The sequence below is a fragment of the Papaver somniferum genome, unplaced genomic scaffold (assembly GCF_003573695.1).
Source record: "Papaver somniferum cultivar HN1 unplaced genomic scaffold, ASM357369v1 unplaced-scaffold_107, whole genome shotgun sequence".
Taxonomy (NCBI): Eukaryota; Viridiplantae; Streptophyta; class Magnoliopsida; order Ranunculales; family Papaveraceae; genus Papaver; species Papaver somniferum.
In genome coordinates this window covers 5,684,376-5,693,804 of record NW_020619603.1, presented here as the reverse complement: position 1 = coordinate 5,693,804, position 9,429 = coordinate 5,684,376, and the positions used below count along the sequence as shown (strand labels likewise).

Here is a 9,429-nt window from a genome sequence, read left to right as displayed (position 1 = left end):
TTTGCCCGAGACCTTCTCGGCACATGCAACAGAGACAGCTGCTTATCTAATTAACAACACACCTAGTAGTCCATTAGATATGAAGATACCAGAGGAGGTTTGGACTTGCAAAAAGGTAAATCTTTCCTATTTGAAAGTTTTTGGTTGTGTTGGATATGTTCATCTTAGTCCCGGTGAGAGGTCTAAGATAGGTGCTCAAGCAAAGAAGTGTATATTCCTTGGTTATGGAATTGACGCTTTTAGGTATAAACTTTGGGACTATGAGGGTCACAAAGTTACTAGAAGTAGAGATGTCACTTTTAATGAGAATGAGCTGTAAAAGGACATGAATACATCACAAGTTGAAGATGTCAGGTCAAGCAACGTCGATAAGGAGTTGTATAACGATATTGATGATGTTTCTGGAAGAAGTGTGGAACAAGAAGAGCATGATGTTGCTGATGGTTTAGAAGTACAAGTTGAAGATACTTCTACTGCAGTGGGAGTTATTCCTACAGTTTCACAAGAAGTGCGAAGATCATCAAGAACTCCTAAACCAAACCCAAGGTATGCTTTGAAATATCTATTACTTACGGATGGAGGCGAACCTGAAGATATTAAGGAAGCACTAGAGGATGATGATTCAAGCAAGTGGCAACTTGCTATGGAGGATGAGATAAATTCACTTGATGAGAATGGCACTTGTGTTTTATTAAAATTACCAAGAGGTAAGAAGGCGTTGCATAACAAGTGGTTTTATCGGATGAAATACGAAGCAAATGGAGAAATTTGCTACAAGGCGAGGTTGTTTGTGAAAGGTTACCAGCAAAAACCTGGTGTTGATTACAACGAGATATTTTCTCCAGTTGTGAAGATGACTACTATTCGAGTAGTGTTAAGTCTAGTGGCTTCTGAAGATCTCTACCTTGAACAGTTGGATGTAAAGACAACTTTTCTTCATGGTGACCTAGATGAAGAAATTTACATGAAGCAGCCAGAAGGATTCATAGTAAAAGGAAAGGAAGAGACGGTGTGCAAGCTAAAGGAGAGTTTGTATGGTTTAAAACAAGCCCCGAGACAGTGGTACAAGAAGTTTGATAAATTCATGCATAGAAGTGGTTACTCACGGTGTAATGCAGATCATTGTTGTTACTTCAAAAGGATTGGTTCTGACTACATCATATTACTACTGTATGTGGATGATATGTTGGTTGCTGGAACATTTCTACAAGAAGTTGAGAATTTGAAGAAACAATTAGCAAGTGATTTTGATATGAAAGATCTTGGTGAAGCAAACAAGATTCTTGGTATGAGGATCATAAGAGACAGAGCTAAGGGTGTACTTATGCTTAGTCAGGATGAATATATTGAACGAGTGTTGAAAAGGTTCAATATGGAGAATGCTAAACGAGTTAGTTCTCCACTTGGAAGTCAAATTAGTCTTTCAAGTATGCAGTGTGCGAAGACAGATGAAGAAAAGGTTTACATGGCTAACGTACCATACTCTTCGGCTATTGGGAGTCTAATGTATGCTATGGTGTGCACGAGACCGGATATTGCACATGCAGTGGGAGTAGTGAGTAGATATGCAAGCAACCCAGGAAAACAAGAATGGGAAGCTGTGAAGTGGATTCTCAGGTATTTGAGAGGTAACACAAACGTACCATTGTGTTATGGAAAAGGTGGTTCTACTTTGAGGGGTTATGTGGATGCAGACTTCGTAGGTGATGTAGATAAAAGGCGAAGTACGACCAGTAATGTTTATACTATGGGGTCAGCTGCAGTGAGTTGGAACTCAAGGTTACATAAGTTGGTGGCATTGTCTACTACGGAAGCGGAGTACGTAGAGGTGACGGAAGCGAAGGATTATTAGCTGATTTGGGAAAGGAACAAGGAGATAATGTTCTTTTTAGCGACAGTAAAATTTCTATACATTTAGCCAAGAACTCAGCCTATCATGATAGGACGGAGAATATAGATATCCGTTATCATTTCATTCTATATCTCTTAGAAGAAGGAGAGTTGAAGCTCGGGAATATTCTTGGTTCGAAGAATCCGGCGGATATGTTTACCAAGGGAGTTACATCAGACAAGCTAAAGCTCTGCAAGGCTTTAGTTGGTCTCTCAGAATGAGGATCTGGGAGGGGAGACTCACTAACAAGGAAGATGTTTTAGCACCGTCAATCCAAAGTCGAAGAATGGAAGACAATCAATAAGTCTTCAAAGTGGGAGATTGTTAGTTATTGAAGACTAATTAATTATTTCCTAAACTTAGCCGTGGTTATTTAGGGAAGGGGTTTCCTAAACCGGTTAGAATTCTTGGTGGCCAAGTTTGTAACCTATATACATAGGTAATTAGGCCTTGTAGAATTTGTGCATTGTGTAGAAAACGATTAAGAGATCGGTGAGGAACAAGAGAAAAGGTTATCGTCTCGGGTAATTGTTCCGGTGTAAACAAGGGTTTGTTGGGATTCACACGACGTTGTAATCGTTTTTCTTCATAGTGGATTTGAGTTGGTGCGGCTCAAAGTGGACGTAGACAATATATACAAGTTGTATGTATTGGTCGAACCACTATAAATCTTGTGTCTTGTGAGTTGATTTATCTTTATCATATTATTATAGTTGCTTGTGCTTGGTTTACTTATTATTCATAATAATATCTCAAGATCCGTTATTCCGCGGTTGTCAGTGATTATTCCCAAAGGAAATCCTGACAAGTTTATGGGATACAGTTGAGTTTTGAGAGGAAATATCATTGTCCTGTTGAATCATCAACAACAAGATTAGATTTTCATCTTTATCTTCTTCTTCCGGAAATTCCATAGAAGTTTCGTAGAAATGATGAACAGAAGACAAGTAGCAGTAAGCATCACAAAGTTAAGATCAACAATTGGAGAGAAACATTTTCTTCAAAACTCATCCATAATTCAGAAAGAATTTCATTTTTTAGGCAGAAAAATTGTGAGATCTAAGTCGACAAAATGGAACATGAAAGTTTTATCTACAGACGGCTGAAGTGAACCTTACATATTCGTAGGGTTACCTTGAGCTTTCAGGTTTCCTAAGGAAGCTAAATAGGTGATCCAACGGTTAGGAAATGTTCAGATACCTGATCTAGATCAACGTTTGGAGAGTTAAAGAATTCAAGGGTGGTGGACTTGTAGTGTTTTGGTTTGGGGAGTTAAAAGACTTTAAGGGTGGTGGACTTGTAGTGTTTTGGTTCATGTTTTAATTAATGGCCCAGTAATGATCATTTACTTAATCAACTGCATGACTGCACTCGCACTGCGTTTTTCTTTTTTTTGTTTGTTTGTTAAACTCCTTAAGCATGAAACAGTTACGGCTAGGAATAAGCAAGTACTGCGGGTGTAATATTAGTTGGTGAGTAAAGTAAGGTTACATTTCCTAAGTGGTTCCACTATTAGTGTTCAATGCGTGATTGAACCACAATTAAAAGTAACTCGCCATGTAGGAATACGCAACAGTTCAATGTGAATTTGCTTGTGGAGGAAATATAGATTTTACGAGCCAAATGACAAGTGATAATGAAATCATAAATAACTTGTTGTATTGCTTGAAACCAGAAATGATGTCCAAGTAAAAAGACGGGAAAGTAGAACAGAAGAGTCCCATACGGCCATACTCACCTGAAGTTTAAATTTCTTAAAAACAAGTGGACTACACCGTAGAAACCTATGTCTAACAAGCCACTGCATAATAATATCAAACTGCAGCCTTTCTTCCTGTGATCCAAAATAAATAAAAAAACTTCTCGACTGCAGATCCATTTCCCCATCCCCCATATAAAAGCATCAAGTTCTAGAAGTAAGTAGTGTTTCGAGTAAGGATCATAGCCTCAGCGAGAGCTGATACATTGCTGTAGAGGTTCCACGCCAAACGCTCATCAGTGGTTCTCATGCGTCGTTACATAAGGTTCTGCAATTCAAATGATTACTGATAATGTTAATTAGACTTGTTTTTTCAAGGATAAAGAATAATAAAATAGCATAAGCTGCTGCAATTATTTTGAACTACCACCACATAGAAACACAAAGAAACGACAGCGTCTCTACGGTGTACATTCTGTATTACAAGACAAGGACACCAAAAGATAGAATTGAGCAACATTGTTTCTTAATTGATGGAGGTAAGGGCAACCAATCACAATCATGTTTACAATATTATAAAAACTTAAAGGCAGACTTAATTCAGGATTCAGTAAGTCCCAAAAAACTGCTTGATTCATTCTCTTTAAGAAGATTTTTATATATGCGTGGAGAAGCTCTTGAATGTGATGTTAGCTTATCCTTAATCCCAAATCAGCAAGGAACTCGGTAAATTGAAAGAATATGGAAGCAATGTAGGACTGAGAGTGCGATGCCCATTCCGTAACTTTATCAATCATAAGGGAGCTTTTTGACATTGTTTTCAGTTTAAGTTTGTTAATAACAAGAGGAACACCCATCTAACAAGATTGCATAGTAATACAAACTGCAGGGATCCTTCTTCCATGTTTAAATTGCTTACAAAATCCACGAATTAGAGAAGTACATACAAGTTATCACATTTGGGCTCCAATTCCATTTCACCGCCTCTATATTAAATTCGTGCAGACCCCTCAAGCAGGATCAATGTATCATAGAAAGCAATAGTCTCGCGATCATAACCTCTTCGACGTCTGAAAAGTCGCAGCAGAGGTTTGAGACGTTGCTCAGGGTTTCACATCAATCTATGAACATGCTCCACGGTTTGTTCTCACACTCCCTGGTGCTCCATCCGAAAGTATCTTGGGTGTAGCATCGTCCCTCAAGGTTCTGCAATTCAATTGATATGATAAGTAACACCTCTAGTCTACAGTATACAGTCTGAGTAACAAAACAAGAGGATACTAAAACAAAAAACTGCGAAGAACAACTTAGAAAATCCTTGTCATGATTCACCCAGATCAGATGTAACAATTTAATTCTCATGTTTGTTGCTCCCATTGTTGCAATATCTTTAATTCTTCCTGCTTTGTTTTCGAGGCATAAATCTCTATGAGCTTGGCTAGCGCATGTGGATCCCCATGGTCACTAGACTGCAATTCACAAATCCTTGGCCAGTCAAGACCCACTAACATTTAACATCTTTAACAACATACAATTTTAAATACCCTTAAGATCAAAACAACAAAACAATAATCTCTGGGTAGCTGACAAATCTTAGAAGTAAACCATGTAAAACTAAACCTTAGAAGACAGCGGACATAAGCACAACACCAAAAACAGAAATAATTTACTTCAAATACGAAAAAAAGAAGAAAAAAATACGAAAAAAAGTGAAACCTAGACAATGGACCTAATTGCTTAAAATAAACACCAATTCATGCCAACAAATAAACACTTGAGCTATCAGAACACACTATAGAAGCACAAGTCAAACCTTTACAAAGAAGGTCACGGTTCCCAAATCATCCTGTCCCCTCCAATTAATCCAACATCTCAGGTTCTTCCTGTGTAAGGCAACAACAATTTTATTGAGTGACAAAATTAGCAGAAAAAGAACCCAAGTAACAAGAAGAAAACATTACTAATATTTAAACCGAAGAATCTTTGAGCAAAATCCGCAAGATATCACGATTAATTCTCATTGGGTGTGGAGCTTCACATGAAACATCCAAGAAAAAATCTCATAGATTGTTTTGGCTGCGCAAGAAAAAAAATAATTAATGAGTCTAAAATCAAATAATTCAACAAAGAGAAGAAAACAAATCAAAAAGTGAAAAATATTACATTGAACAACTTAACGGAGATCCCCAGCTGGATGATTCAGTGCAGATTTGAGTTTTGAGAGGAGATACCATTATGCTAGTGAATCAACAACAACAAGATGAAGATTTGATCTTCTTCATCTTCTGGGAGTTTCAGTGGAATTATGAGGAGAGTAATTGTAACCATAATGGTGTTATCATCAGTAAGAAGTGAACATATTCTTGAACAATTATCCATTATTGAGAATGAATTATTGAGATTTAAAACAGGTGGAGAAAAAAATTGATCAAAGAAGGCGGCTGGGCTGAAGATATTTTTGTTAGGGTGCCTCAATATGAGAATGAACTAAACTTGCCGGCGGTTTTGTTTTTGACTGAAAAATTGTGAGATCTAGGTTAACCAAATGGAACAAGAAAGTTTATCACTTTATCAATAGGCGGCTGAACTGAGGATATTTGTAGGGTTAAGCTTTTAGGGTTTCATGAAGGGAGTTATAGGTGATCCAACGGTTAGGAAATGTTTGAGATATTTGACTTAAATCCACATTTGGCCCAGTAATGATCCTTGCTGACTCAACTTACATTCAGACACAATTCAAAGTTATTAAGGTTTCAATTTCCATGGCGTACATGATGAATTGTTATCATCTTGATCACTACCACCAGTATTGCACTGCACTGCTCTAGTAGGAGCTTTTTTTGGTCTAACTCTTAGAGCATCAAACAGACATGGCTAGTACTAAGTAATGATGAAATCGGGGTTAAAGGTCTAATATCTGTTCAGCAAAGTAATGTTACATTGCCGAAGTGTTTCCACTATTAGTATTGACAGTAAAAAAATATCTCACCCTACCAGATACACAACAGTTAAATGTTAAATTTTGGAAAAAAATTCGGGAACAGAGATTTTACGAGCCAATTGACAAGTGAAAACAACACATAATAGCCACAACTAAACCGACAATTTTCATGTTTCTTTGGCTGAATAGTTATCTAATGTTAAGCCTTGGGTCACAGCCTCACCCAAGTGTAAAATCTGATTGCAAGCCACTGCAATTTCTATGGGAGTTTACAGATAATCTTCAATTAAGCCACTGCAAGCCACTGCAGGCGTTCTTCCTTTGATTTAAGATTTTTACAAATAAACATCCTTGATTTCCCCATCCCTCATGTAACAGCATCAAGTTGCATTCCCCTTCTCAGTCAAATTCTTACACACACCGCTGACAGCCCCTTAAGTAGTGAGGATCGTAGCCCCAAAGAGACCTGAAAAATTGCTAGAGGTTCACCAAATACTCCTCATTTGTTCTCACGATCCTCTTGAGGGTCACATCTGTACATGAGGTTCTGCAATTCAAATGATTCGGGATAATGTCAATAAGACTTTTTATGTCAAGGAGAAAAGACTGATAAATCAAACAGCATTGCCTCCTGCAATCATTTTGAACTATCAACACATAGAAACACAAAGAAACGAGCAGTATCTCAACGGTCACATATCTGAATTACAAAAAAAAAAGGAATGGTAAAAGAAAGGAAATCATAGACGTTGTTTCCGAATTTAAAGGTAAAGGGAGACAATCTTGATCACAATATCATAGCAAACTAAATAACTTGATATCAGATTCCACAATAATGAAAAGAAGATGAACAAATTGGTGTTCAGAATCAGTCCAACTTGATATAAATCAAAAGGCTCAAAGAAGAATCTAGAATTGTGACCAGAAAATATTTCTTAATCTAGTTGTAAACTGCCCGAATCATTCACCACACCCAAAAAATCATTTAATCTTTTTGTAAGGCAAACCATTAAAGAACAAACTAATATTTAAAATGGGGTAATGAACACATGTTCTGCAAGCTGACAATTGCAAATCTTTTCAGTAGTACCCACTATTCATTCAGAGATTAGATGTTTTTTTTTTTTTTGTGAATAAGGAAATTCTTTAAAAACTAAGGATCACTACTGGAATGGAATTATGTAAACATAGAATGCCGGAAATGTAATTTATTTCAAATGTAATCCTTGTCGACGGAGCAACAAATGCACTTAGCACGTGCATCAAGCCTTTAAACCTCTAGGCGACCCTAGTGGACAAGTTATAGTCTCTTGAACGTTTACATAGAGATCTACCCACAAAACCTTACGAAATACCTAACCAAATGCCCTAAAATCCTAAGCAAACACCACTAAACTATCAATCTTCTTAAGAAGAATCCGTCTCCGATTCACCCAGCTGGTGGTACTCCGTGACTTTGGTTACAATATGGTTGACGTTGGCTTCAAATATGAATGCTTCCCCCTTTTCTTGTAAGTAACGCGTTTTCACGGCTTGATGCTACAAAAACAACACACAAACTTTGTTTGTTTCATAAAATTTACAAACGAGTAGATTATGTCGAATTAATCATAAAGATACTTACGAGTTGTTGAGGGGAAAATGTATTGCGGGTAGCGTGATTGATCCGGTGTTTCATTTTTAGATACTCAACCACCGCATTTAGGATGATGTCGTGTTGTTCCTCGATTTGTTTGGATGTTCTTCCTTTCGGGTTACTGTAATCGTGAATAAATTTGTTAAAAATCTTCAACCACATGGAATCTCGCGTGCTGTTATCTATAGTTAAAGGACGAGTTTCAGCGTACCATGCTTGGGTGATTGCTAAATCTTCCTCCGAGTCGAACGATGCCATTCGTTGTATATGAGATTAGGTACTATACTAAGCTATTTATAGATAATTATTCTAGGGTTTAGAGTTTCTAAGTTAAGGAAATATATAAGAACACACGAGTTTTGGACTTTTGGGCCCAAGTATTAGCTCACTTTATATAGAGAAAAATCTCAACGACTATTTTTTTTGAAAATCACCAAACCCGGCATTAAGGTAATTGTGACATAAGATGCCGGCACCAAGTACCGGTACACTTTTTCCATAAGCTAACCATGCCGGTACAAGGGAATTTCTTCACAGAGATTGGGACAAATATGCAACCATTACCGACATGTTTGTACAACAACATTCAATGCCGTTACAAAGACCGGCATTGGATCTATAATAGCGACTATGCCGGTGTTTGTGAAATTCAAAAAAAAACCGGTTAGGTTTTTGAAAAATAAGATCATTGGTGATTCATTTGTATATAACACCCCCCATTCCTTGGGAAAAATCTACACAAACCACCCACCAAATAAAAAAAATCCTTCTCTCAATAAAGCAAGCACGGTTAAAGCTTCACAAGGGATGGGAGATTCATCATCTAGCTCTATTTGCAAAGTAAGTAGAATAAACATTACTAACAATATAATCTTCACTACTATGACGCATAACTAATATAATATTCTCTTACAGAGTCATCATTGCAAGTGTCAAATTTGCAAGTAACCTTCTCATCTAGCCATGGACTATCCTTTTATTTATTCAAAGTGTAGAAGCTGTGATGGGACACATCGGTTTTGGATTGCAAAAACTGATGATGCTGAAAATGGAAGAATGTTTCTAAGGTATTTGAATCAGCCAAAGTGGGATGAGTTTGAATGGTTTGACAAAGCTGTTGAACTAGCAGAGTCAAGAGAAAACCACAAGGGACAATGCAAGCCTATCGATGGGTGTGATGGGTGTTATATGAAGGGAATGGAATATTTTGAAAGAGAAGAAGAACCAATGAAGATTATCCTTGACACCCCCATCCCGGACGA

General features: G+C 37.3%; 1 long non-coding RNA gene across 1 annotated transcript; it reads right to left on the bottom strand.

Annotated features, from left to right (window-relative positions):
• Positions 1-4,400: 4,400 nt before the first annotated feature.
• LOC113327758 lies at positions 4,401-6,077 on the bottom strand. The gene is made up of 4 exons (XR_003349192.1): positions 5,754-6,077; positions 5,552-5,666; positions 5,404-5,473; positions 4,401-5,059 (listed from the first exon to the last, which is right to left on the bottom strand). It is a non-coding gene; the product is annotated as an uncharacterized LOC113327758 (long non-coding RNA).
• Between the last annotated feature and the right edge of the window lie 3,352 nt (positions 6,078-9,429).